Source organism: Equus asinus, chromosome 9 (genome assembly GCF_041296235.1).
Source record: "Equus asinus isolate D_3611 breed Donkey chromosome 9, EquAss-T2T_v2, whole genome shotgun sequence".
NCBI lineage: Eukaryota > Metazoa > Chordata > Mammalia > Perissodactyla > Equidae > Equus > Equus asinus.
In genome coordinates this window covers 93,450,756-93,477,187 of record NC_091798.1, presented here as the reverse complement: position 1 = coordinate 93,477,187, position 26,432 = coordinate 93,450,756, and the positions used below count along the sequence as shown (strand labels likewise).

Here is a 26,432-nt window from a genome sequence, read left to right as displayed (position 1 = left end):
GAATAACATGCTGGTAGTCCTGTTTTTTCCTGTGGCTTTTTACTAAATAATTCCCAGTTCTTTGAAGTGTCCTATGATTCCGATTCCCATCGATTTACAAGCGATGTAAGATAGATCTGAATTTACTCAAATTAACGTCTAACTTTTAGAAGCACTCCACCTGCCATGAGCATCCTGGCTGGATTTCATGGAATCTCATTTGCTTCTGGCTTCCCATGGGCTCCAGAATCTGGCCACGGAGAGCGGGAGGCAGTCCTTCCTGCTCACTGAGCATGTTTGGCAGCTTTTGCAATAAACACCAAGGAGCCTGGTCTCTGCTCTGACACGTCTCAGGTGCTGAATCCATCAAACCACAGGTTTCCAATGGGCCCTGCCTGCCCAGCCAGGGGCTGGTCTCCTGAAGGCCCAGACACTGGCAAGTGACCTGTAGTCACAGATCAGAATGGCCACTTTCATTGTCAGCATGATGCCCTGTGAAAAATTCCACATTTGGAAACACATAACCCAGGAGTTCCAGGGCGTTCCTTCCTGATGTACCCCAGGTGTTGAGGGCTCCCTTTGTGGTAGCCATCATGCTAGGGGCAGCACAGACGTGGCCATTCCCCATCCTCACAGTGGACGTGAGAGGTAGATGTTACCACCCCGATTTATGGATGAGAGAGCAGGCTTGATGAGAATGAGTAGGTTACACAGCTGGTAAGTGACACAGATGTGAGATGACAGGGCTCTGTCTGCCTGACGACCGGACTAATGCTGTGGACAAAGACTGCCCTTCAAAAAAGGGTAGAGAAGATGCTGGACACACGGCACGTAGAACAGATGGCATTTAGATGAAAAAGAAATTTAAAATGTCAACAGTGCAGTGTGATGGTTACATGCCTGGACATGGATCCAAACTGCCTACCTCCAAACCTTGGCTCCACTTACCTGTCAAATGGGTTTAAAGGAGTCAGTCTGGTTAGAACAGCATGAAGCTCTCTCAGTGAGTGGCGGTTGTGTTGCTCTTCTTCTTGTCTCTATTGCTGTTGTTGCCATTATTATTGTTATTATTATTATTATTGCTTTCTTAAGTGTCCTTGTTGAGGACATTGACCTTGAGCTCCTTGGGCCATGATAATACCAGGATTAATAGGCTCCTGCAAGAAGCAGCAATCCAGAGCAGGGCACCCTCCATTTCCTGTCAGATCACGGCATACTTGATTTCTTAAAGATTTTTTTGAAGAAAGAGAAAAGATCTCCAAACCCCAAACTGCTAATCTTCACTCAAGAATTGTTGAAGCCAGGAGGCTGTCTTCAATGCTCACAGTTGATGCTGAATAACTTGCAGCTGGGAAACATTTCTCAACGAGGACTTTTCATTGGCCCCCTCCCCATTCCTGGGTCCAGGTTCATTTCATATTCAGCAGGGCCACCTCGGACTATGAAGAAGCACACTGATCGTAGGCTTAAATAGGCGACTATGAGTCATCGAGTTCAATTTTCTCTGTTTCAGGAATCCCTTCTCTAGCCTCTCTCTTGGTGTTTGAGCACCTCCAGCGTTGGGGCGCTCCCCACCTCAAGATGAAGTCTGTGACACTCTCCACCAGCTCCAAGGGTTACAAATTTCTTTCTGGGTTGATATGGAATCTGCCTTCTAACCACATCTATAAATTGACGGCAGTCCTGCCATCATGGCACCCTGGAGCACCTCCACATCCTCCTCCACAAGAGGGAGATATGCCCTGAACCCGCAGTTAGGTAGTTGGCAATTTTGTCTTTTTCAGAGTTTGTTTTCTGGGATAAAATGCTCCAATCTTGGAAGACAAGTCTTAGTATTATGCTGAGAACAATGCACTTACTGTGTGGACTGCTTTTTGGACACAAACAACCCGCATTGCTTAACAGTTTTGTGCAAACATGTTCTAATGGGCTTAAGTATGAGATTTGGTCATTTCAGCCCAAGGCCAGACTGGCCACGTTTCAGGCTTCCAATTGAAGCACTAGTTTGTGATCATCTTTGTCACCTGGCTTGGTAAGTTTGTTTCTTGTGTATGGGATCTTTTACCCATTCAGATACTAGCGGGGCCTGATGATTTTTGATGATTTCCATTTTCAGGGTGGAATTGTTATTTCCAGTCTAATGTCTTTGTCTGAAACCTAGAACTAGAGAAGCTTCTCCATGCAGGAATCTGCGAGGCCACCGGTTTCTAGGACTGAAATTAATTACGAAAGTAGAATTGCTCTGGTTTTTTAAAAAGAGCTGTCCCACATTCACACTAATAATAACTTCCCTCTTTATAGTCACTTCCCTTCTGTGATGGAGCTCAAAGCGCTTTACAGGCATGGCCTAATTAGATCGTTTTTATTGTTTTTGTTAAGTACGAGTGATGGGCTGTGTTATTATCCCCACTTTTATAGAGAGGGAATGGAGGAGCAGGGAAGCCCTGAGCATGGGAAAGAAGGAGGAGTTGGAAATCTGGACCCATGACCTCATTCTGGCTGTCCCTCTCCTCGGCAATGTCCTCCTCCCCGCCCACTTCCACCCATTCTTCAAAGGCCATTTCATGTGACCTCAGCTTGGTGGAGATTTTCTCTTCCCAAGCACTGTTGCATGCCATATGACTCTTGATTTGGTTCAGGTCTTTTTTTTCTTTAAGTAGGTATTTTGGGGCATTTTGATTCATAACACTTTGTTCCAATTGTTGACATTTTATCCTTCAAATATAAAACAGAAGTTCCTTAAGCCAAGCGGCTGTGAAATCTATTTCTCGTGTAGCCCAAATAGCTCTTGCATAAGGAGTAGATACATAGCATTTACTCAACCAAATCTTAGCTCTCTCGCTGGGCCTTAGATAATGGGGTATGGCACAGAGGGAGTGAATGGTTATTCACGTCTGGAACGTGAGGGGGGAAGAGACTTAACCGATCAACAGTAATTGCGTTTCCACACATGCCGGGCGCTGTGTTACGCCGTTTTCCTTGAAGGGGTGAGGACTGTGTTGCAGAGTGGTTGACAGCAGGATTTGCAGCATGGCCATGTGGCTTCGAATCTCTTCTCTGCCTCTTGTGTGTGGCCTTGGGCAGGTTGTTGAAACTCTCTGAGCCTCTGGAATTTTTTTTGTAAGTTGAGAATAATAACAGTGTGGTGATGATTAACTCGTACAGAGTTAAGAATCGATAAATAGCATCCACTTTAACACTGTTATTAAATGGCTGGTAACTCTAAGTAAAGTAAAAAAAAAGGGCACAGCAAAGACGTGTCCGGAAGTTCAGAAGAGTGGCCAGTGAACCACATGATGAAGGAGGGACCTGCAATTAGCCTTGAAAGATGGTGAGAATTTGGGTTTTGAGAAGTAGGAAACATGGGGGAGGCCTAGGGAAATGTATGAAATGTATGAATGTGGGAAAGAGAGGAGGCTGGGTGGATGAAATACAGGTTCACACAGAGGAATGCTAGCAGACAAAAACAAAAATGAGAGCAATGCTACCACTGCTGATCGTGGTGTCTTCCTTTAATAACATGACGAGGCAAGAATTATCCTGGCCATTTTAAAGGTTAGGAAGCCGAAATTCTGAGACAAGCTGCAAAGTTAGTTGCAATAAGTGCAGAGGCCTTGGCTGGTGTTGGAGTGCACGGGTCCTCTTGTATGCTGGTGGTGGTGTGCACGGGTCCTCTCACATGCTGTCAGTGGAGGGTGAAATGGACACCGCCTTTTGGAAAGCACCTTGACAGTCTCTATTAAAATTGTTAATTCCTCTCAAGGTACTGATCCTGGAGAAACACTTGCTTATGTACTCACAGAGGCATGAAGAAGGATGTTCACTGAACAGTCCAAAATCTTGGATACAACTCACAGGTCTGCTAATGATGGAGTACTTCAGTAAATTGTGGCTTGTCCGTACTATGGTTTATTAGTCAGCAGTTTAACATCATGAGGTCCACCTACAGGACTGACAAGCAACAATCTCTAAAAGAAGCTGTTTAGTGAAAAAGAAAAGTTGCAGATCCTAAAATCATTATAATACCATTCACTTTTAAAATCTTACACATGTGTAGGTATATTTGTACTTGTAACAAATGCATAGAAAAAACGTCTGCACGGAGACAAATCAAGCCTTTCACAGTGATTAAATACGGGGAGTGGAGGGATTATATTGGGGAGGGTATATGTTAAAGGAGGACTTACATTTTAGTCTGCATATTTTTGTGTTGTTTACAAAGGAAATATATTCAGCTACTACTCAAATTTAGCAACTAAAATTTAAAAATGTATATGCTGCATCAATATTGCACAACACTATGCTCATCAAAATATGTTGTAAAATATATTTATTGATTTGGAAAAAATTTCCCAAATAAGTGAAGAAAGTTTCAAAGCAGTGTGTACAACATATACACTGCTTTATAAAAGTCAGCATACACATAGCACAAACACACACACATAAATAAATACGAGGAAAACACACACCAGTTGGTGGTTATCTCTGGATGGTGGGATTATGAGGGTTTTTTATTTTCCTCCATATATGTGTAGCACTTAGCTTTTGCGACAGCAGTGCTGCATAACAAACCACCTCAGAACTCAGCGTCTTAAGACAACAATCACTTTTTTCTCACTCGCAACCTGTGTGCATGGCTCAGCCGGTCTAGCTGAGCTCAGCGTGGCTAGCCGTGGCTTCAAGCTGCAGGTTGGGTCCTGGTCTGCTCTAAGTATTTCCTCTTCCTTGGACCCGTGGGCTAACCAGGCGTGTTCTTCTCGCAGCGATGACGGAAGTGCAAGGGAACAAGTGGGAACACGGGCCATCTCTCAGGCTTTGCTCTGGAATTGGCACACTGTCTGTTCAGCCCACACGAAAAACTTAAATCAACAGGGGAGGAAAACAGACTTTGTTTCTAGTGGAAGGCTCTGCAAAGTCATTGCAGAGGGCTCCAATACAGGCAGTGGTCAAGCTTGGTGACTGTAATGCAATCTACCACAACCAAACGTGTTTTCTGATTTCCCCCGCTGCGAACATAGGTGACATAAAGTAAACATCATACGATTTAATGTGCGATTCCTCAGAGAGATGATGATACAACTAGGAGTTGGGAGCAGAGGTGTTTTCCTCAGAGCTTCTCTGGCTCAGCTCCCTCTCTTGTCTCTGTGGATTATCTCTAATTTCATCCTGCCAGTCAATGTTTTCACCGGTGTCCTTAGGACACGCCTGAGAAGAGCTTGTCTTCTGTTTGGACAACCTTGCAGGCCTCATCTGTTCTTATCAAAACTCCCCCTGTGTTGGGAAAGTTCATGTTCCTTGGGAGAATGACTTGGACTGCCACATGGTATTTTATATTCTGAGGAATGAAAAACTAGGATCAAGAAGGGCACCCAGTCACTGTGTTCTAAGGTAGGCGCACAACAAACTTACCAAAAGCCCTTTTTGTACTGTTTTGTAAACCTTAAATGTAACAATGAACTGCATGTCAGGCCTTGTGGCTTCGTGACAAGCAAGGATGCCAGCCAACAGGTCATTATCTCAAGCACACAGCAATGGCAACAATTTATTATCTCAAGCTGTTTGTTCTTCCGAGTCTTACAGTAGTGAAAGCACCTCCATTACAGTAATGAGAGATGGCTGTGAACCCCACACTTCACCGACATCGCCCTCCTGGCCGTCACACCTGCCCACAAAAGAGGAAACCACTTTTGGAGAATGTGTCTGGGACAGAAACCACTCCCTTTCTGGGCCCTAACTCCCCTCTTCCTCCCACAAGCTGAACTTGTGGGTCACTTCCCCCGAGAGGAGCTGCTAGCCCTTTTTGGGGTTCAATAAATCTCCCACCAGCCTATTTTAAACCCCTTAAAGGAAAGACGTTTAACCCCATCTGTAGGGTGTTAGTGTGTATGCGTGTGCGGGTACAGAGTGTGTGACAGAAGATTTTTCATCCTGCAAATATTTACGGACTTTCTAACCTTTCCCCCGAATCTTAGTGATGCCTTGGCCAAGCTATATTTTCACTGCTTTAATCTTTCTTCATAAATCACTCGATGCCTCTTCCTTTTCTGCTCTAATCTACCCACCTCTTTCTTGTTTCTCAGGTGCCCAGAGCGGAGGGCAGAATTGTCCCGATTTGCTCCCAGATTACGCCTGCCTCCCAGGTGGTTTAGTCTGTATCCAAAATGGACCCGAAAGCTTTAGGGGCAGAGGGCATCCCCCTGTGGCTGTAGATTCACTCAGGTGCCATTAACTCAGAAGAGACAACATTTCCCTTCTGAGTGGTCAGGCCACAAAGAAGGGGCCCTGCAGGCTTTTCCGTACTCGGCTTTTGAGGTTCACGTCTGAGGACCAGTCTGAGGCGGCTGGAGTGAGGGCTCTGTGCCTGTGGCCGGGGGAGCACGGGACAAGGCACCGCATGTTCCAGTTTCTCTGTCCCGAGATCTGTCCACTGGTGATTTGGACACGTAGCTGACGGAGGTTCGCTTCTTACTAACTGCACGTCTAGACCTTACCTGAAAGTCTTTAGGAGAGGTATCATGACGGGCAGACGGAGCAGAGGGGAGAACAGTCTGCAAGAGCCTCAGGGCCAGCTTGATGCAGACCCACCAGGGGGCTTTCCAGAGTGGGAAGTGATCGAATGAGCCACACCTGATCCGATGCTTCTTAATAAAACAAAGAGCGAAAATGCTTTCTGGACTCTTAAAAACGAATTGAGGGGTAAGATCTAGCAGAGGCCAAGATCTCTGTGAGTATATTTTGAACTCTGAAACGGGCCACCTACAGAAAGTCCTCTGATTTTCTGCTATTGGAAGACATCATTTTGGGGGTTTCAACTTCTTTCCCATGATGGTTAATGCCAATAAAGTGACCTTGGAAAGTTACTTAATTATTCATGTTTTAGTTGAAGCTAAGGGAAAGTTCCATAATGCAGAAAATGCCAAAACTTTTTCTGGTTATTTGAAGAGGAAGCACTTGTCAAAACAAGGAAGTAGTAATTTACTAAGAAGGGCCACCTTTCCGGGCGGGGGCTGTGGAGTGAACGCACCACATCTCCCGCTCTGCCCAGGCTGGGAGCAAAGCCGCCAGCTGCTTTGGAGACAGCATAACTACAATGCTGGTAAAACTCAGATTTCAGAGGGGCAAGAAATGGGCTGGTTCACGGGATCTCTGAAGGCTTAAGAATTTAGGAATAAAAAGAGAAGGGAAAACACTGGGCAAAATCCCAATGTTCCAGAGCAGGAGGTTTCCTGGGGGGCAATAGTTGGTTATTTTTGAGGTCCCACCTTGACCCTGCAGTAACTTGTGCCACGTGTCTGAGGCTGGTTTCAGGCAAGGAAAGACTTGGGGAAGTCACAGCGCAGCCTTTCTGAAGGAAGACGAGTTCTCTAGAATGGTCGTTGAGTGTGATAGAGGTTCTGTGATCATGCAAACTGGAAAACGCCGATTTTAAACAACCTTAAAAGCTTTCCTTGCTGCGCGTCTTCTCAGAGCCTTTTAAATGCTGAGGTGGCCTGGGGATCGCCAGCAGAAGCGGGGATGGGGCATCATGGGTGGATAGAGCATGGTGCATATACTGCTCCAAAAACCTATCTCGCCTCACAACCCTCTTCTGCCTTCGTTTCCCGGAAAATCTTTTAGAGCTGTGCGCCATGAAATATTCTGTGACCCACTCTGTTCAAGCGGAAAAAGCCCAAGACTGGGAATTTGTTTCTCAGGGTTCCAGTTCTGGCTGTTTAACTCTGGGAGTTTATTTAACCTCTCTGAGCCTCGGTTTTCTCATGAGCAATTAAGAGCGCGTTAGTCCTAATGGTTCTAGAATCCTGTGCTTCCTGTGTGAGCGCTTCCTCACATTTATCTCTTTCTGACCCAAAATGTGTTTTGAGGACTCCTTTTAGGGAGTGTCAACCCACCACCAGTTCAAGACCCCCCAAGATGAACAAAGTGGGTAGCCCATGCCCGCTTCTGTGACTCACCTATGTATTTATAGAACCAAGTGGGTTTGCATTAAACCAGTACGCCCCTAGCCCAGCCTTCCCGGGCAGGACAGTTTATTCTGTTGAATGCTGTCTTGACAGATCGCTCTCAAAGAACATGAATCACACTTTGAACTTCAAGTCTGTTGCAAAACTTGCCACATTTTCCACCAGGGCCAAGGAGAGTTTTTAGTGTGGAGGCAGACGTGGTCATTTCCCCTGGGGCGGATCGTCAGAACGATAAAGAAACTATTCTAGAGCAGATAGGACCTCATAAAATAGCTGTCTGTTGGAGGCTTTGCTGTGACTTTGATGTTCTGCAGGGAAAAACCATCACGAGTGTGGGTGGGCCGGGCTAAGTCGGAGGTGAACTGGAAGGCAGAATTTCTTGAACTTCTCACTCATTCATTCAACAACTCTTTATTGAGCACTGAGGAAGTACCAGGCTCTGATAGCTGCCATCATCATGGCCATCATTAGGGAGGTTTCCTTTTACAGTCTTCTTGCCAGAACTGGGTATTATAATTTAAAACTCTTGGCTAATTTTGGAAGTGCAAAATGCTAGTTCACTGTGGTTTTAATTTGAATTTCTGATGCTTGACATTTTGCAGTGTTTTTAGCTTAATTGTTTTTTCTCTTTTATGAATTTTCCATTTATATGTTAGGATCTTAGTTCAGTTAATTTTAAGTTATGAATAAATAAATGCCAGGACAATACCTAATAATCCATGAGCATAGGAAGGATGTTAAAACCGTGGGGCAGATGATAGCGTGTGCAATGTGTGTGAGCAACACTAACTACCCACCAGATGCCAGCCCAGCCCGGGGCTTCTCTCTGTCCAGCCATTGTGCTAACTGTGACACCTTCCACCTCCGGTTGGCTGCCCTTCTGCCTCTACGAGCCCCTCCTGATCTCTCGAGTGGCTGGTCTTCTGGACTGCGTGGGGTTGTTGGACTCTTGCAGGGCAAAATATATTCTGTTTCTGCAGAGGTGGGATACACCTAATACCCAACTACTTTATTTTGGTATTAGAATTTTTTCCTTATTTGTCTTCTCTTCCTCATGTCTTCACATGAATCTAGAGTCCTCATGGGAGAGGAGCAGTGTAAACAGCCCATCTGTTTGACAGAGCAGAAGCTCATGCTTGAGCGAGTTCCCCAAAGAAACTCAAATCCTCAGCAAACTTTGAAGCGAGTCTTGGCCTCATTTTATTCTTTCCACATTATTTATGTCCCACACCATGTAAGCTCCAGGGAGGTGTCACAGGGCTTCTCTAGCAGCAGGCTCATGAGCAGAATCTCTGTGGTTTTATGGCTTAGAAGATCTGGGTGGACAGCCACCTTCCTAATGGTGACATTCTCCCCACCTACTTGGACCCCCTCCCACCAACCTATTTTTAATTCTGCTTGAAAAAAAGATTTGAGGTTGCGGTGAGTTCCTTGGCCTGAAGACAAAGGAGCCTCTCAGTTTCATTCTCCCCGGCTCCCAGCATTACCCAGTGCGTTCATCATTTGGTTGCTGACTTGTTCCAAGGCAAATCTTTCACTTACAGGTTTTATTTTTGCAAGTCAGAACGTGATGTTTTCTACGTCAAGAGGTTTGAAGGAGCCCTTCTCAGAGGGGCCTCATTTCACAAACGGCTGTTAGGCTTTGGGGTTTGATAACGACTCACGATCTTAATCACGCCCAACCTGTGACTATCAACGAACTAGTCATTCTCTCTCCCTGCTTTCGTCTCAGCATGAATTCATTGAAGGCCGACCTCCTCGTGGTGTTGGGACAGCCGTGGAGACTGGATGATTTCCGTGCAGCAATAAGACATCCAGCACGTCCGTTTCATGATGAGGGCCGAGGACATTCTGAGGCTGAGTGTGTCAGGAGAGTCTGGCATGTGGGGGATGGTATGCAAAGTGCAGTTTGTGTTGGATGAATGATAGTCTCCCAAACGCTGTTTCTTTCATTATTCAAGTTGCCCACAGCGTTATTCACGTTCCCTCTTTATCCCCTAATCACCCACAACTAAGGGTAAGAAATGGTAAAGTTTGGAAAAGGAAACTGAAGTTTGGGCCAATGCCCCAAACTTTCCTTTCTTTTTGCATCTCTCTCATTTAAAGAGTGTTGTCTGCTCACTGGCCCTGACTCGGTTGCCTTGGAAGAGTGCCAAGCTTGTAGTTCACACTGGCAAAGCAGCATTGACGGGAAGACCCATGTGTGAAAAGAGACGCAACAGGTCCAGAGAACTGCTCATCAAGGTTAACTCTGCCAATCCCAGGCTCGTGCCACGATACCATACTACATGCCAGTAGTGTGTCCTCTGACAAGTGCCACATTTCCTCGTTGTTAGTGATGGGAGTAATTGTACCTGTCTCATAGAGTTGGTGAAGGCTTGGATGAGTTAATACACGTAAAAAGCTCAGAACACCATCTGGTATATAATAGGGGCTCAGTAATGTTGGCCATTATTATTGTTATGATGATGATGACACTCAGAGTGACTCCAGGAAACTGCAAATAGAAGCCTCTGGGCTCCCCGAAGGAGAGGAAGATATTAAATGAGAAGGTGATTCATGGAACTGTGAACTAGTAGTTTAGAAACTACTGACCAGCTGCAGCAGAGAACGTGTTGCTTAACCTCCTTTTAGCCAGCCCTGGTGGTCTGGTGGTTAAGATCCAGCGTGCTCACCACCCACGGCCTGGGTTCGTTTCCCGGTCAGGGAACCGTGCCACCCATTTGTCGGTCGTCAGGCTGCAGCAGCTGCCTGTTGCTGTGGTGCTGAGAGCTATGCCACTGGTATGTCAAATGCCAGCAGGGTCACCCATGGTGGACAGGTTTCAGCGGAGCTTCCAGACTAAGACAGACCAAGAAAGACCTGGCCACCCACTTCTGAAAAAAAGTGTCCATAAAAACCCTGTGAATAGCAGCACAGTGTTGTCTGACAGAGGGCTGGAAGGGGCGAGGACAGCGCAAAAGGAGCTGGCAGGGTTCTGCTTTGCTGCACACGGGCGCTAGGAGTCGGAATCCGCTCGACAGCGCTACCAAGCTACCAACCTTCTTTTTGCCTTAACTTCGTAGTTGATGAAACAAGTTCAAAGTATTGTACCTTTGCCTGTCTCCTTGGTTTTTCTACAAAAATAAAATGAAATAATTTTGCATAACACTTGGCAAGGAAAACGCAAGCTATCGTCTTAGCGGTTTTCTTTTCAGCCGTGAAGGTGCTCAGGTTTTTTTTCCCTGTCAGTAACGCAAGTGAAATAGACTGCTTGTAAAATTCTTAGACTGTCCTTTTTTAAGAATAGCCTTGAAATGTTTGGAAGTCAAAGAGCTGCTTGTAGGGCTCAATTGTATTAAGTCAGACCGTTCAGTGGTTCGCTCGTGTCCGGAGAGCTATCAACGCGGAGCAGTGCTGCGCAGACGGGGAGAACGCCACACAGAGGACATGTGGGAGCTCTGTTCACACAGCAGAAGGAGACACAGTTAGGAACGCAAGTGGTCTGCCTAGGAAAAAGGAAACTCAGTGGACACAAACACTGGAATATTTCTCTGGAACAGATAAAAGAACATTGCAATTCACTGCGCGCCTGTGCAGCAGCCCATGGGCTTCATTTTCTTAATCATGTTTGCTAAAATGTATTGGATGTTATCTGTGCTCTAAGCACTCTCTTAGGGATCTACAAAGTCTCACCTCTTTTAATCCTCCTTAACAACCCAATGGGCTATCTATTATTGTTACTTCCATTTGATGGCTGAGCAAAGAGAAACCCCGAGAGGTTAAGTAATTTTCTGAAGATGACAGTTAATAAGTGCAGAGCCAGGATTTAATCCAGATCTATGTGACGCTAACGCTCACACTTACAACCAGGATGCCATCTGCCTCCCACACTGCCAAGTGGTCTTTCCCACAGCCTCTAGGTACCTGTGTTGGAAAGGTAACAAAGATGCGTCCCCCAGAGGAGGTCGGCAGCCGTAAGCGAGAGAGGGACCATCGTATCTTGCCCTACACGCTTCAGATCTTCATTTCAGTTTTGAGTTTGTGAACCGATGTCTTTAAGGACGAGATACTAGTGAAGGAAAAATATATCCTGGTCCAAGTATTTCCATGGTAAGTGAGCTAAGATGCAAGCCCACAAAGAGCTATGCATCACTGCTGCTCAGCAAACCATAAATAATAATGGCAACTAATAAAATCAGATTCATGTGCACCGATGTGGCCACTCGAGCGTTAGCCCTTCCAGGGGGAGTCCAGCACATCTGCTGCTGTAACTCAGGAGAAATCAGACCCCTTGGTATTTCTGGTGGGCAGTTTGGGATAGCTACTTTTTAAGAAGTCTGAAATAATCTTACATACTTTGGTGACTAGGCAATTGACAGATAATTTACTTCCCATTAATCAAAATCCTCAATGAAGGAAAATGTTGGAGTGATTAATATGATGATTTAATGGGGCAGCAAAGGGAAAAAAGCAATCTGGAAACTTGGTATTTGGGTAATTTATGGGCAGTATGGCATGGAAAAGGCCGCATCAGTGTTTGAGCAAGTACGAGTTATGAGCCTCAATAAGGAGTTTATAAATACACATGAAGACCTAGCAATCTTGAACTTCAGAATTAATCTCATCTGAAGCAAGAAGGGACCCAGTCTCAAAGAAAGAAACCTAGGGCAGAATGCCCAGCTCAGTAGACAATCTGAGGAAGGGAAAAGCTTTTGGAGAAATGAAAAACCTCTCCTATTAGTTATTTTCATTTTTAAGCTTAAACATAAGAGTACCGAAGTTCTTCACAGGTAATCTCTGAAAACTTAAAACAGATTAATTCTTAGAGTGAAAAGGGCTTTAAAATCCATCTAGTCCAACCTCCTCCTTTTTATAGACAAAAGAGAGAGATCCCAGAGAGTTGAATAGACCTGTATACAGGTTTGTGTCCAGCCATCCTTCATTTCTATGCACAAAATTTTAAAAATAATCATAATAATTTTATAACCTTCCAGATTATAAAAGTGACAAACGCTCACTGGAGAAAGTTGAGAAAAAAACCCAGAAAAGAAAAATGAAAAAAACACCAATACACAATTCTACTACTCAAATCATCATTCCACTAATATTTTTGTGTATCGCGTCCCATCCTTCTTTTATACATGTTTATAATGAGTTTGTATTTCACTAAAATGGGATCATACTATTCTTTTTTAAATTCTGATTTTGCTTTGGAGATTTTTAATAAGTTAAAAATAGCTTTATTGCTTTTTTATGACTATAAAAGTAACACGTTTATTGTAAAACATTCAGACAACACAGAAATTATAAAGAAGAAAATAAAAATAACCTGGAACTCCTCCATCCAAAGATTAATAACTGAGAGTATTGATTTATTTTCTTCCAGAGTTTTTCTTACGCTACCCTCGTCGCCCAAATGTCCCCTTGCCTCACCAACTTATGAGTTGATATGAAATCTCTTAAAAATTAATATGTTTGCTGGTTCCTCCCTGCCAGCTGAAGCCTGAGGGATCTCCAGCACTGCCTCAGCCTCTCCTCTCCTCATTTCTGGGGGTTCCTGGGGTGTCTCAGAGTCCCACACACTCACCCTCTCTCTGGTTCCTCTGTGGGTGTCCCCGATCACAGGAGGGAGACACGCCGTCCTCCCAGCAGGAAGATGGAGCCCCGTGAGAGAAGCCCTGTGTCCTTGTCTAGCATGCTGTCTCCTGGGTCCTTGAGTCTGCAAGCTGTTCATGGGGTCCAGAGACTCTGGAGCCTCCCCCGGCCTCCCCGGGCCTCCACAGGGCCTGCCCAGGAGAGAGGACACGCCTCCTTCTGCACCTGTGCTTTTGTGGGTTCTGCATTCCTCTCTCTTTCTGGGAGGCCAGTGTGCTTAACAACAGCATCTCCCAGCCCTCCTGGCCTAACACACAGCCCCTTAGGCAATTAATGATTGAGGACTTCCTGGCCTTAACTAACTTCAGCTCCCCCGTGGTCTATTTTGGGTTAATTTTGGAATGTTTTGAATAAACTTTTGGATGAAGTATGAGGTATGGATCGAAGTTCTAATGGATATCCAATTGTTCCATCCTATTTATTGAAAATACTGTCCTTTCTCTACTGAATTGCCTGTGCTCCTCTGGGGAAAATCAGTTGTCTGTTATGTGGGTGTCTATTTCTGGACTCTCTCTTCTGCCCCTTGATCGTCAGCCCATCTTCTGCCAATCCCGCATTGTGATGACCAGTGGAGGTTTATAAGAAGTCTTGAAATCAGGCAGTGCGAGTGCTCCAACTTTGTTCTTCTTTTTCTAAGTCCTTTAGACTATTCTAGGTGCTTTATATTTCTATGTGAATTTGAGAATCAGTTTATTAATTTTTGCAAAAATAGAGCTGGGATTTGGTTTGGAATTATATTGACTCTATACATGAATTTGTGGAGTATTGACGTGCTAATGAGGTTGAATCTTACTCATGAGCACTCTCTCTCTCTCTGCTTATTTAGGTCGTTAATCTATCTCAGCAATGTTTTGTATTTGTCCCATCTGTTCTTGTTTCTCCTTTTCCTCTTTTTTACATCTGATTTTGGATTAATTGAATATTTTTAATGATTTTATTTTATCTCCTCTGGCTTAGAGTTACAACTTTTTGTTTTTCATTTAGGTGGTTGCTTCAGGGCATACAGTATACGTCTCTAATGACCACCTCTACAGTCAGGCGACATAATATGACTTCACATGTGCATAAGACTCTTACAACAGTATACTTTCATTCCTTTTCTCTCAGCCTTTGTGGTATCATTGTCATACAATTTACTTGTACATCTATTATAACCCCACACTTCATTGTCATTGTTTTTGCCTAAACAATGAATTATCGTTCAAAGATATTTTATTAATAAGAAAATCACCTTATATATTTACCCATGTAGTTCCCATTTCTGGTTCTCTTAACTTTGTGTGGATCCCTCTCCGATATTGTTTCCTTTTCCCTGACTGACATCCTTTAACATTTCTTTCAGTGGGAGTTTGATTGTGATGAATTCTTTCAGCTTTTTTGTCTGAAAAAACGTTTATCTTGACTTGGCTTTTCAAAGATATTTTCCCTGGATACAGAATTCTATAGAAAGATGACTTCAGATTTCTCATAGGAAAACAGAACAGGGGAGCAGCATCTTTTTGCTACTGAAAGAAAAAAGCTGCTGGCCTTATTTTTGTTGTTCTGTATGCAATGTGTCCCTTTTCTCTTGTTGCGTTGAAGAATTTTCTCTTTATCACTGGTTTCGATTACTTGTGCTTATTTGATTTTTGTGCTTGAGGTTTGTCCAGCTTCTAGGAACTGGGGGTTTATGGTATTCATTGGTAAAATCTTGGTCATTATGTCTTCAAACTTTTTTTCTGCCCCCCTCCTTTGGTTCTGATCACACATGTGTCAGGTTACTTGAAGTCCCATAGTTCACCAACGCTTTGCTCATTTTTTAAAAACATTCATTTCTCTTGAGAGTTTCTATTGCTACATCTTCAAATTCACTAATTTTTTCTTCTGTAGTGTCTAATGCATCACCTATACCTTTAAGTGTATTTTTCATCCCACGTAATGTAGGTTTTATCTTTAGAAGTTTGATTTAGGTCTTTCAAAAATCTTTCAGTACCTCAATCAAGCTGAAAAAAAAAAGAAAAAAGGAAACAAATCTTCCATGTCCCTACTTAACTTTTGAACGTGTGGAACACAGTTTTCCTGTTTTCACGTCCTTACCCGATAATGCCAAGGTCTGTGTCAGCTCTCGCTCAGCTTGGATTGATTATCGTCCTCATTATGGGTCACGTCTTCCTGCTTCTTTGCATGACAATTAGCCTTTTATTGTATTCCAGGCACTGTGAATTTTCCCACGTTGGGGACTGGATACTTTTTTATTCCTTTCGGTATTCATGAGCTTTGTTCTAGGATGCAATTAAGTTGGTCAGAAACAGTTTGATGCCTTTTAGACTTGCCTGGAAGATTTGTTGGCAAGCCTGGAGTAGGGCTTCGTCTGGGGCGTGTTCCCCACCCCTGAGGCAAGATCCCTCTGCGGACCTATCTAACGAATCGTGTCAGGGAGAACTTCCCCCGCATCTGGCCTGGGATTGCGGGGCGCTGTTGACCCTGGTCCTGTTAGCTGGTCTTCCCCAGCTGTGGGCAGTCTCCCCACGTGCACGTGCCAGCCTCTCACCGGCAAGGGAGAGCCTCGGTGGTCCTCTGTGCAGCTCTTACTCCCCAGCCCTTTGTTCTGAGAACCGCAGTTCCCCCCGTCTCCCCAGACCCTCAGCTCCCTCTCCTCAAGTCAGGGAATAATCTGGGCTCTGCCTGGGAGCCCTCTCCCGACCCCGTGCGTGGTCTGGGAACTCCCTGGAAGTCAGCCGAAGCCATTTTGTAGGGCTCAACCCACTTGTTCCCTGTGTTTCAGAGAGTATTTTGAAAACCGTTGTTTAATAAATTTTGTCTGGTTTTTTTCTTTAATTCTTCTCAGTAATTTCAGGCAGGAGAGTAAATCTGGTACCTTTTATTCCATCTTGGCTGAAAGCAGCAGGCACGTTAAGATTTTAAAGGCTTTCTCATACGTATTGCCAAACTGCTCTTCAGTAACAGGAGACAATGAATGGGGGAGCATCTGAACCATGTTTATGTATCTTCGGTGGCTATCCTTTTATTAAAACTGCGTCAATTTGATAAGTGGAAAACATTATGTTGTAACATGCCATTCTTTTCATCACCATTGAAATATAACGTACTTTCATCTCTTTATCGGCCATTTGCGCTTCCTTTGTGGTGGGCTTGACTGTTCATGGTCTTTATCTTATTTTCATTAGTTTCAAGGAGCACTCACAGGATGGGAATCAGCACCAAGGGCAGAGAGTCAAACCCTTCAGATTCCTCTTCCAGAGGTTGCCCTGTGTGCAGAGAGGCTGTGGAACCGGAGGAGGGGTGGGGGAGGATGGGGAAGCTAAGCTGGGAAAGCCAGAGAAAGCCTATTACCCAACCCAGCACATAAATGAGGGAGATCTTTGTCAGCAGCCGACAGAGGCGGCATCAGAACCAGATCCTGTCCACAGCCCCTCCCAACGCGAGCTGCCTTGTGTGTGTTTGCAGGGTGGCCAGTGATCCGGATTTATGAGCAACCTCGTGGAAGTGACTGCAGGGTTTGGCAAATACAGCTGTGTTGGTCAGGCCTGAGATTAGTCAGACCCTGGTCTTTAATGTCTGCTGGGGCCAAAAATACTCCCTCTTTACAAAAAAGTTTTGTCATCTTCGTCCCATTTCATTAAAAAGAAAACTTTATAATTTAATTGATTTCCCCCATTATCCTACCTCGGAAGCAGATAGATCAAAGGAAAGTAGAGACAGTTGTCTGAAACTCCAGGTTTACTCCAACAAACATGGAAAGTTCTTTTTAATAGCCTACCTGTCTTTGGTTATGCTGAGTCTAATATAAGTATGTGAGAGAGTGTTTTATATTAATCACGGCAATTCCCTAAAAAGTTTTGAATGAAACTGACAGTTACATTTCATCTGGCAGATGAAGTTGTAATAAGCTGTAGATTGTCCAGTATCAGTCGTCTCGACAATCTTTAAATACGTAAGCTGTGTACCAAATTAGAAAGTCAGAGTAATATGTAAATGTATGCATACAGACATATGCGCTCGTATCCCAGGGCCGTGATGAGTTTGTGCATTTACCATGGAGAGCCAGGAGATAGTCAACGCTGTTCCAGCAACTCACTTGTGTATAGACGGCTCGGCTGTCATGACGAAACACCACAAGCTGGGGGCTTAAACAATAGACATTTATTTTCTCACGGTTCGGGGAGGCTGGAAGTCCCAGATCAAGGTGCCGGCAGGATTGGTTTCTGGTGAGCCCTGTCTTCCTGGCTTGTAATCAGCCACCTTCTCGCTGTGTCCTCACGGAGCCCTTTCTCTGTGCGCCTCCCTGGCATCTCTTCCTCTTCTTATAAGGGCGTCAGCCATATTGGATTAGGGCCCCACACTTACGACCTCATTTAACCTTAGTTACCTCTTTAAAGGCTCTATCTCCAAATAGAACCACCTTGGGAGATAGGGCTTCAATATGTGAATTTTAAAAGGGAGGGATGACACAAAATTTGGTCCATAACAATTTGAAAGGGGGTGCCTGGGCTTTTGGGGAAGTAGAGGAAATACAGAAGAGTTTAACCTGAGTTTCAAGACTCATGATGCCTTTAGGAAGAACACTGCTAGAAAGATGTGAGGGCCTTGCTATTTCAACCCCTGGGTGAGGGAGTGGTGATGGATTTGGGAGGAGTATGATCTTTGGGAGCAAGAGAACTCACCAAGACAGAGGGAAGGGACAGTGAATCCAGAGTCTGCTCTAGAGATAATACGGGATACTCCTAAGGTTTTATTGTTTCATTTATACATTTTATGGTTTCATTTATAAATGATGTGTGTGGGATTCTTAATTATTGAGGCTTACAGGTTACAAGGTTTACTAGGGAAACAAAAGTCATCACAGCATGGAAATATCCACTAAAACCTAAGCAATTTGAACATTAGTGACCACTCAAACATCACTTCCTGCTTAACACCAGGATCTACCCAGCGATGTGCTGGCACTGGCTCACACGGGCTCTCGGAGTCAACGTGCACATTTCTCCCCAACTCCACACTCAATGACATCATGGTGGTTGCTTGGGCTTGGCCATGGCGGAGTGTTTACCCTAGGCAACTTGAAAACACTCTAAATCAGAGCTATTTCTTCTTCTGAAGACCCACTGTTAAAGATTTACCAGCAAGTCACTGGATTGATTCATGCCCATTGGATCAATATCATTGCTGGCCCACTTACTGCCTATTGTTGAAAACACCTAAAAGAAAAAAGAATTCAGTGTAAATAAAAGGCAGAGGGAAACTCTACGTCTTGCAAAGCATGTAAGGTTTTACGATGTTGATGAAAGGTGTTGTGCTAACATCCACAACACACACATAACCGTTGACAAATAAAGATATGAGAGAGTTTGGTCAGTTATCAATTAAGGAAGGGAAATGAATGAAATGCATTCTTGAATGCAATGAGTTACATGTCAAAATGTAAGAGAGGCCCTGGTGAAAGGTGATAAAATCTTGAATTTTTTTTCAAAAGTATTCCTTGTAGGAGCCGGCCCAGTGGCACAGCAGTTAAGTTCACATGTTCCACTTCAGTGGCGCAGAGTTCACCGGTTTGGATCCCAGGTGCAACACTATGCACAACTTGTCGAGCCATGGTGTGGCAGGCATCCCACAAATAAAGTAGAGGAAGATGGGCACGGATGTTAGCTCAGGGCCAATCTTCCTCAGCAAAAAGAGAAGGATTGGTGGCAGATGTTAGCTCAGGGCTAACCTTCCTCAAAAAAGAAAAAGTATTCCTTCTACTTATGGCACAGCAGTCCAACCTGAAATTACAATGTCCTCATAGATGCTGTCAGAGGAAGTTTTTGAAAATTTTTACCTCCCAATATTATTTCTAAAAAATAGTGCCTACTTAAACATATAATCTAAATGTTTATTACAAAAGAACTTATTTTAATAATTTTAATTTCATTTTTAACATGTCCATTTTTTCTTTGTCATTTATATTGTAAGTGAACTTACTTAAAGAGTTATTTCTCCACTTTCAGTTATGCCCAGGTAATAAAAACTTTGAATGCTTGAAAATGTTTAGTGAGCATCCATCCATCCATCTAACCATCCTTGCACCCATCCATCCTTTTATTCATCAAACACTGAGTATGCGCTATGTATTAGACATCCTAACATGGCTGGGGAATACTGAGATAGCTAAGACAATGTTCTTGTCCTTAACTCCATTCTAGGAGGAAGACAGATGTGTAATTCAATTACCGTACAACTAGAGAGGAAGTGACAATAACATCACGCACGAGGTCAATGAAGTTTTACAGTGAGGAGAGTGATTATCTCTGTGATGTGAGCCTGGGAATGACCTGAGGTAAGGAAGGCTGAATTCAAGCATCACCCCGAAGGAGGGCCTTCTCTGACCCCTTCGTCTGGTTCAGCTGTCACTCATCTGTGCTCTCACAGCATCCCATGCAGTCCTGTTGGAATTGTCAGCTTATTTGTCGTCTCTCCATCTAGACTAAATACACCTTGAGGGCAGAGATGGCTTTTGTGTCCCTCAGATGTAGCAAAACCTCTGCTACATGCTTCGTGCTCAGTTGAGGTATAATGAAGGAAGGGAGGATGAAGGGCCCTGAGAAGATGTCGCTTAGGAGGAGGATCTTCAAGCTGCTATAACAAAATATCATAGACTGGGTGGCTTATACAACAAACATGTATCTGTGTCAGTTCTAGGGGTGGGGAAGTCCAAGATCAAGGTGCCAGGAGATATGGTGCTTGGTGAGGGCCCTCTTCCTGGTTTGCGGATGGCTGCCTTCTTGTTGTGTCCCCACCTGGCTGAGAGACAGGTCAAGACCTCTCTGTTGTCTTTTATTATGAGGGTACTAATCAATCATGGGGGTTCAACCCTTATGAGCTCATCTAAACCTAATTACCTCCAAAGGCCCCACTGCCAAATGCCATCACCCTGCAGATTAGGGCCTCTACGTAGGAATTTCAGAGGGGCCACAAACATTCAGTCCACAGCAAAGAGTTTGAGGAGTAAATAGGATTTTCCCAGAAGGTCTGTGAATGCAGGGTGCAGGGTGAAGGCTGAGGGACTAGGGTTGAAAGACAAGGAGCCAAGAAACAGCACACAGCACGGCAAGTCAGGAAACTGCGAGTCGTGTTTGTTACTGAGGAGATCCAGGAACGGGAGCAGTCAGAGAGCGGGCGGGGGCCCTGTTCAGTAGCTTCGTATTTTACACAATGATTTTCTGTGCAGGAAATGGAAGTTATTCAAAGATTTCAAGCAGAGATCATATCAACGTTTTAGAAACGTCACTGTGTGGGCCCAGGAGAGAATGGATTGGAAATGGAGAACTCAGCCTATGAGGCAGGAAACTACTTTGGAAGTTATTGCAATAGTTCAAGGGAATTATAATGAAATTTGGGTTAATAATAAGGGTGGGTGTTTGTTTGTTTTTGGTGAGGGGGAAAGTTGAATTATCCCGTGTGGATCAGCAGAGAGTGAGAAAGAAGCTGGGAGTAGAGACCATCCCATGATGAGGGAAGGAATCGTTCCTTAGTGCGTGTCTGGCCTGGACTCCAGTCTTGGCAACTTTAGAGGCAATAATAGCAGCTGCCATTTATTGAAGGTTTACTCTGAGTCAGGCACTGTGTCAGACCTTCGTGTACATTATCACATTTGGTCCTCAGAAAAGAGGATGGGGCTGTGATTCCAAGCCAAGTTTAACACCCAGATTAAATGCTCTTGACCATTAAGTTCTACTGCCTCCCCTAAGCAGCCAGAGAAATTGAACTGAAAGAGTGTTCTGAGATGTTCTGAAGAAGCCATGGCCTGAGACACAGGACATCATGTGTGTGCATAGACTTCTGAGTATGTGCACGTTCACACACATGAAGTCTAGAGTGGGAGACGGCATCGCCACAGGTTGGGCTCTCCAGGAGCAGACGCTGGGATGGTGCTTGCAAGATGTTTATTAGGCGTCAAACCTGTGAAAGGAAATGGGAGGAAGCAGGACTGGAAAGAAGAAAAAGGCATTCTGTGACTCAGAGCTGACAAAGTTTTGGTCAGTTTGGGGCAAGTAGTGCCCATCAAAGTTGTCCAGCCTTGGTCAACATGTCTGGGTTTTTTACCTCCACAGGAGGTATGTGACCTCAGGAGGGGTGGCTTGTGCAACTGAGGCAGCCCCTGGAGTCCCGGAGAGCTGGAGGCTGGACCACTCTCCTCCAGCTGGGCAGCATGTCCTTCCTTGAAGAGAGATTGGAGGGTTTATCTCCCTAAGTACCACAGGCATACGAGTTCATCTTAGCACTTTTGGTAACAGATAGCCTTGGTTCAAAGCCTGGCTCTGACGGTAGCAGATTTCTTAAGCTCCCTGTGCCTCAGTTTCCTGATTTGTAAAATCTGCGTATGTCTATAAAGACTAAAAACAGTATCTACCTAATGGAGTTATAGTGAAGATTAAGGGATATAATACTTGTTAGAGGGCCTGGCACGTAGTAAGCTTTCAGTGGATGTTAGTCATTATTCAAAAGACAACACGCGCTTTTAAAATTTGAATGTTCTACATTGAATGTTTGAAACCCTCTCCCTGAAACCTTTCATGGCAGATTGCATTTCCTTCTCACAGAATTGAAAATATAAATGTTAATTCTACTTGACACAGTTTACGTTAATTGACTTCAATTATAACAGGAAGAAAAATAAAAGATCATTGTGAAAAAATTTTGGAAATACGCTAAAAGTTAACACATCTATTTGTAAATCCCTTTCTTAAACAGAAAATGACAAACAAAAGCGAAAAATACCTTCAAGTTGATCGTATTTCCCAAAATTCACTTCAGTCTCTTCCTTTCCCAGCTGCTGAGAAGAGCACGGGGCTCCTGGTCTCTGAACTCGTCTGCTTTCTGCAGGTTCATCCCAGTGTGCGCGCTGGCGTGGTTCTCTTGGCGGTTCCGTGAGCTTCTTGGTCTCCTCTGCCTAGATCAGGTGTTTCCTAAGGCCTGAAACTGTGTCTTAATCTTCTCATGGAAGTGCATGCATACATTTTGACATTTAAGATATAACAGTGGAAAATTTAGATGCCCCAGGGAGTGATTTAGTCCCACGTCACAGGAGCACAGGTGACCATAATTTCTTGAAGCTAAGGTACTCAGTATTTCTCCCCAAACCTATCCTGTTTGGATTCCAACATTCAGCTCAGTAGCACTAATTTAATAAACACACACCAAATCAGCCACCTGGGGTAGGAGGCCAGATAACACTCGATGGCTGAGACCCTTTCTTCTTTAAATTTAAGTGGACTTTTCATTGGATAGCAGATCCCTACAAAGTGTCTCATCAAGGGAGGAACTTCTCACCTTCTTTCCCCATGTACACAAGCAAGCATCTTCCGTTCTGAAGATGGGTCTAAAGCTATGGGAGCCGAGAGATCCAGGATTGGAGCCATGACCAGCTGACTGTGCCTGGGCCCCACCCCCGACTCTGCCCAAACCATCCCACACCCCTGCCAGGAGAGGGAAGGGGCCGCATGGATGTGGCGGTGGGAAGAAGCAGAAGTCCCAGGTACTTCAAAGCATAGTCACTAGATATCCATGTCTTATTAACATTGTAGTAACAATACCAATTAAACCTTTTAAGGAGTAAATTAGCATCCAAGGGACACTGTCCAACACCATGCAGTTCTCCTGCCATTTGCGTGTCGAGGGATGATGGGAAGTGCTTTTCACTGTGTGTGTGTTGGCGCGCGCACCTCTGCTCCTCACTCCTCCTGATGCAATTCTGCCTCTTCTGTAGCAACTCAAAAATTCTTTACCTCCTGCATCAAGAGACAGGCTCTTTGAACACGGCCTCTTTGCAGAGCTCAATGGCCTCGTTGCCACCTCCTCCACCACACAGACCTGGAGCTTCGCCTCTGCTGTCGCCTGTCTGAAAGTGCCAGGGGCTGCACACTGCCCAGCAAAATGGACCTAGTTTCCCAAAATTGTCTCGTGGTTTCCATTTCCCTGGTGATTTTTTTTTTTAAATACAAGGGTACTTTTTAAGAGGCGTTTTGAAATCTAATTTAAAGACTAATTATGAATACATTGGGAAGCGCACTGTTATGAAATGAATAGTCTCACAGACCTAGGGAGAAACATTTTGCATGACTAAGTGGGCCCCCGGGCACATTCCGATGGGTTTCACGGGCTTCTCACAATGCAGGGTTGTCTGAAAAGGGGAGGCTCTGCCCGCGTGATAATTGCACAGACAGAATGTGGTAAAAACTGGCCCAGAAAACCCTCTCCCAGGATGTTCTGGCTAGAACAGCTACAATTTTGTGCCTCTTCTCACTGACCCAGGGGACTTTCAATTGGGTTAGCTGAAGGCGTTCCCTGTGGCTTCCAGCCTTGGAGGGGCCTCACCGGCACCACCTTGGCTCCCCGCCCCGGGCCTGCTCTCAGGCGTTCTCTGCTTCCACCGCTGCAGCCGGGCGGGGCCTCCCTGAATCAGCCAGCCCCACGAGATGCTGATCAATCCAGGCTCCAAGACTCAGGTTCTGAAGGCGAGCAGGGCAAGCATGTGTGTTTGGTACCAGTACTTGTTCCCAGAAATAGCCAGACATGTAAGCAGAAGGGCACAGATTTGGAGCCCGGGGAATTAGGTTTGAATCCTGCTCTTCGACTTGGAGCTGTGAGGCCTTCTGCGCCCCTCCGGGTTGTAGTCACCGCAGCTTTAAAGAGCGGGAATGCTGCCGGGAGCTCTAAGATCTCTTCCAGCTCTTAAAATGGGTGAAGTTGTCAACTCCGGCCACACGTTAAATTCACTCGGGCAGCTTTCAAAGCCCGCCGATGCCCAGGCCACAGCCCCAGAGATTCTGACTGAACTGCATTGGGTGGGGCCTGGTTACAGGGGTGGATCCAGGTTTGTGGGTCCTGAAGAGCACACAATTTGAGGGCCACAGTTAAGAAGGACAAAACAATATCTGACTTTCGCAAATTTTACAACAATGTGAGCTTGTGAACATATTGCAGGGTTTGTCCCATCGCAGGACCTTGGGAGGGGTCTGTGCAAGTGCGTGACCCTGGAGGTTAACCTTACAGCTTCCGAGTAAAGCAATAAGTTACAAGAGCTCCCCAGCTCCGTGTGAGCACCCTGGGCTGGATTCTGAGTCTTGAGGCGAGGGTGGGTGTGAAGGCACCTGGCCGTCTGCACAGCTCTGCCTGGAACATCCCTGTTTAGAAATTCCCCTCCATGTACCTCTCCTGACTAATTGCTACTCTCCAGGAAGGCTCAGATGTGAGGTCACCTCCTCGGGGACCCCTCCCTAATTCTCTGGATAAGCCTCCCTTCTGTATTTGTCTCAGCCGTGCGTGTCTCTGACACATCCCTCGGCACACTCTACTGTAACTCTTTCTTTACTCTCCTCTCTGCTCCACTAAGCCGTGAGCAATTCAGGGCAGAGATTGTGTCCAAGGCATCTTTACATCCCAGGACCTAGCACAGTGCCCAACACATGGAGCCTTCATGAAAAAAGAAGGAAAAAAAGGAAATTATTATTATTTTTACACAGAAGACCTTTTGGCTCCCCCACATTATATTTTCTAGTCAGTAGCCAGTAAGTATACCACACTTGAGATGTGGTCAGCTTCTCCTTGTTCACAAATGTAAGCTCTCAAAACCCCTAGCAAAGACCTAATAAAAAGTGAGATTACCCATGGCATGGCACTGTGGTTGGAGCAGAAGGACGTCTGCGCAGAATATGGTGGATCAGTCTGGATCCTGGCAGGGACCACAAGGCACACTCCGCTGAGATTCTGAAGATAACTAAGGTAAGCATGATTTGCAGAGATGTGTGCAGAATAAAGGGAACCAGTAAGGGAAGCTGAGGCATCCAGGGACCCATTATGCCCCAGTAAAGGAAGGCAACTGTCCGCAGCCATGTTGAGGGCTGGAGCCCAGAAAAGGGGCTGTGCAAACGTTTAGTTCTAGAAGGATGTAGACACTTCCAGAATGATGGTGCTGAAGAAGACAGGAGCACAGGAAGAAATACTTTGACCTCTTTCCTTCTGCCCTCCAGTCCCCTGCTGGTGCCTCTCATGGACCAACCAACTGGAAGCCAGAGGCAGTGGGGCCCAGTGATGCAGTACATAGGATCGCTCACCTGACCCCAGCTCAGGGGTGAAGGGATGAAGGAGGAGATGGATCTGGAGAGGGAAGACGAAGCAGAGAAACCAACGCAATGCACTGGATGATGTCACATTACAGGCAGGGGAGAAAATAAGTGGATGTGTCTATATCTGTAATAAGTTTATGTAGTTTAAAGTAGTTTTGCCCACTTATTTGCAGTGAAAAACTTACCCAACTTTGGGCAGATTATAACCAGCTTAAAGCAAGGACAGATAGTGAACTGACTCTGTGTATCCAGTGCTATCTTCTAGGAAAGAGAAGCAGCAGTGTGCAGGAATTTTGACTCCCATCTCCTTATCCCTACGCCTCCTATTTGAGAGGTAATTATTCCTGTTTCTACTGAAATCATATTTTCTCCTTGGGCCCCACAGCTGTTGGCACCCACTTCTTTCCCTCCCACCTCCTGCGTCCCCTCAGCTATCTCTAAGGGATTCTCCTTCCCAGCCAGAGCATCTGAGCCTGCCATCACGACAGAGCTCACAGCTCAGCTCTCTGCTGTTGCATGGCTAATTATGCCACACACTGTAACATTTGGGGTCCACTGGTCGCCTCCTCAGCCTGAACCCTCATTCCCGCCGTGCAAGGGACCGAGAACAGCACTGAGTTGTGTGTCCACAAGGTGATAGGCTCGAGCGGGGCTCCAGTTTGTCCACAGTTGGGAGATGACAGTGTCGGGGGAGGTAGATGGGATGCTTGTGTTTCTCCGACTCTTACGGTCCCTGTAGTGGGAGAGTCTC

The 26,432-nt window shown here is 45.2% G+C and overlaps 1 long non-coding RNA gene across 1 annotated transcript in view; it reads left to right on the top strand.

Moving 5' to 3' along the window:
• Positions 1-1,894: 1,894 nt before the first annotated feature.
• LOC139046308 (uncharacterized) overlaps positions 1,895-26,432 on the top strand; it is a 35,052-nt gene continuing 10,514 nt past the window's right edge. Inside the window, exons 1-2 of the long non-coding RNA XR_011506152.1 lie at positions 1,895-2,011; positions 19,760-19,893. This is a non-coding gene — a long non-coding RNA (uncharacterized lncRNA). The remainder of the gene's footprint in view (positions 2,012-19,759; positions 19,894-26,432) is intronic.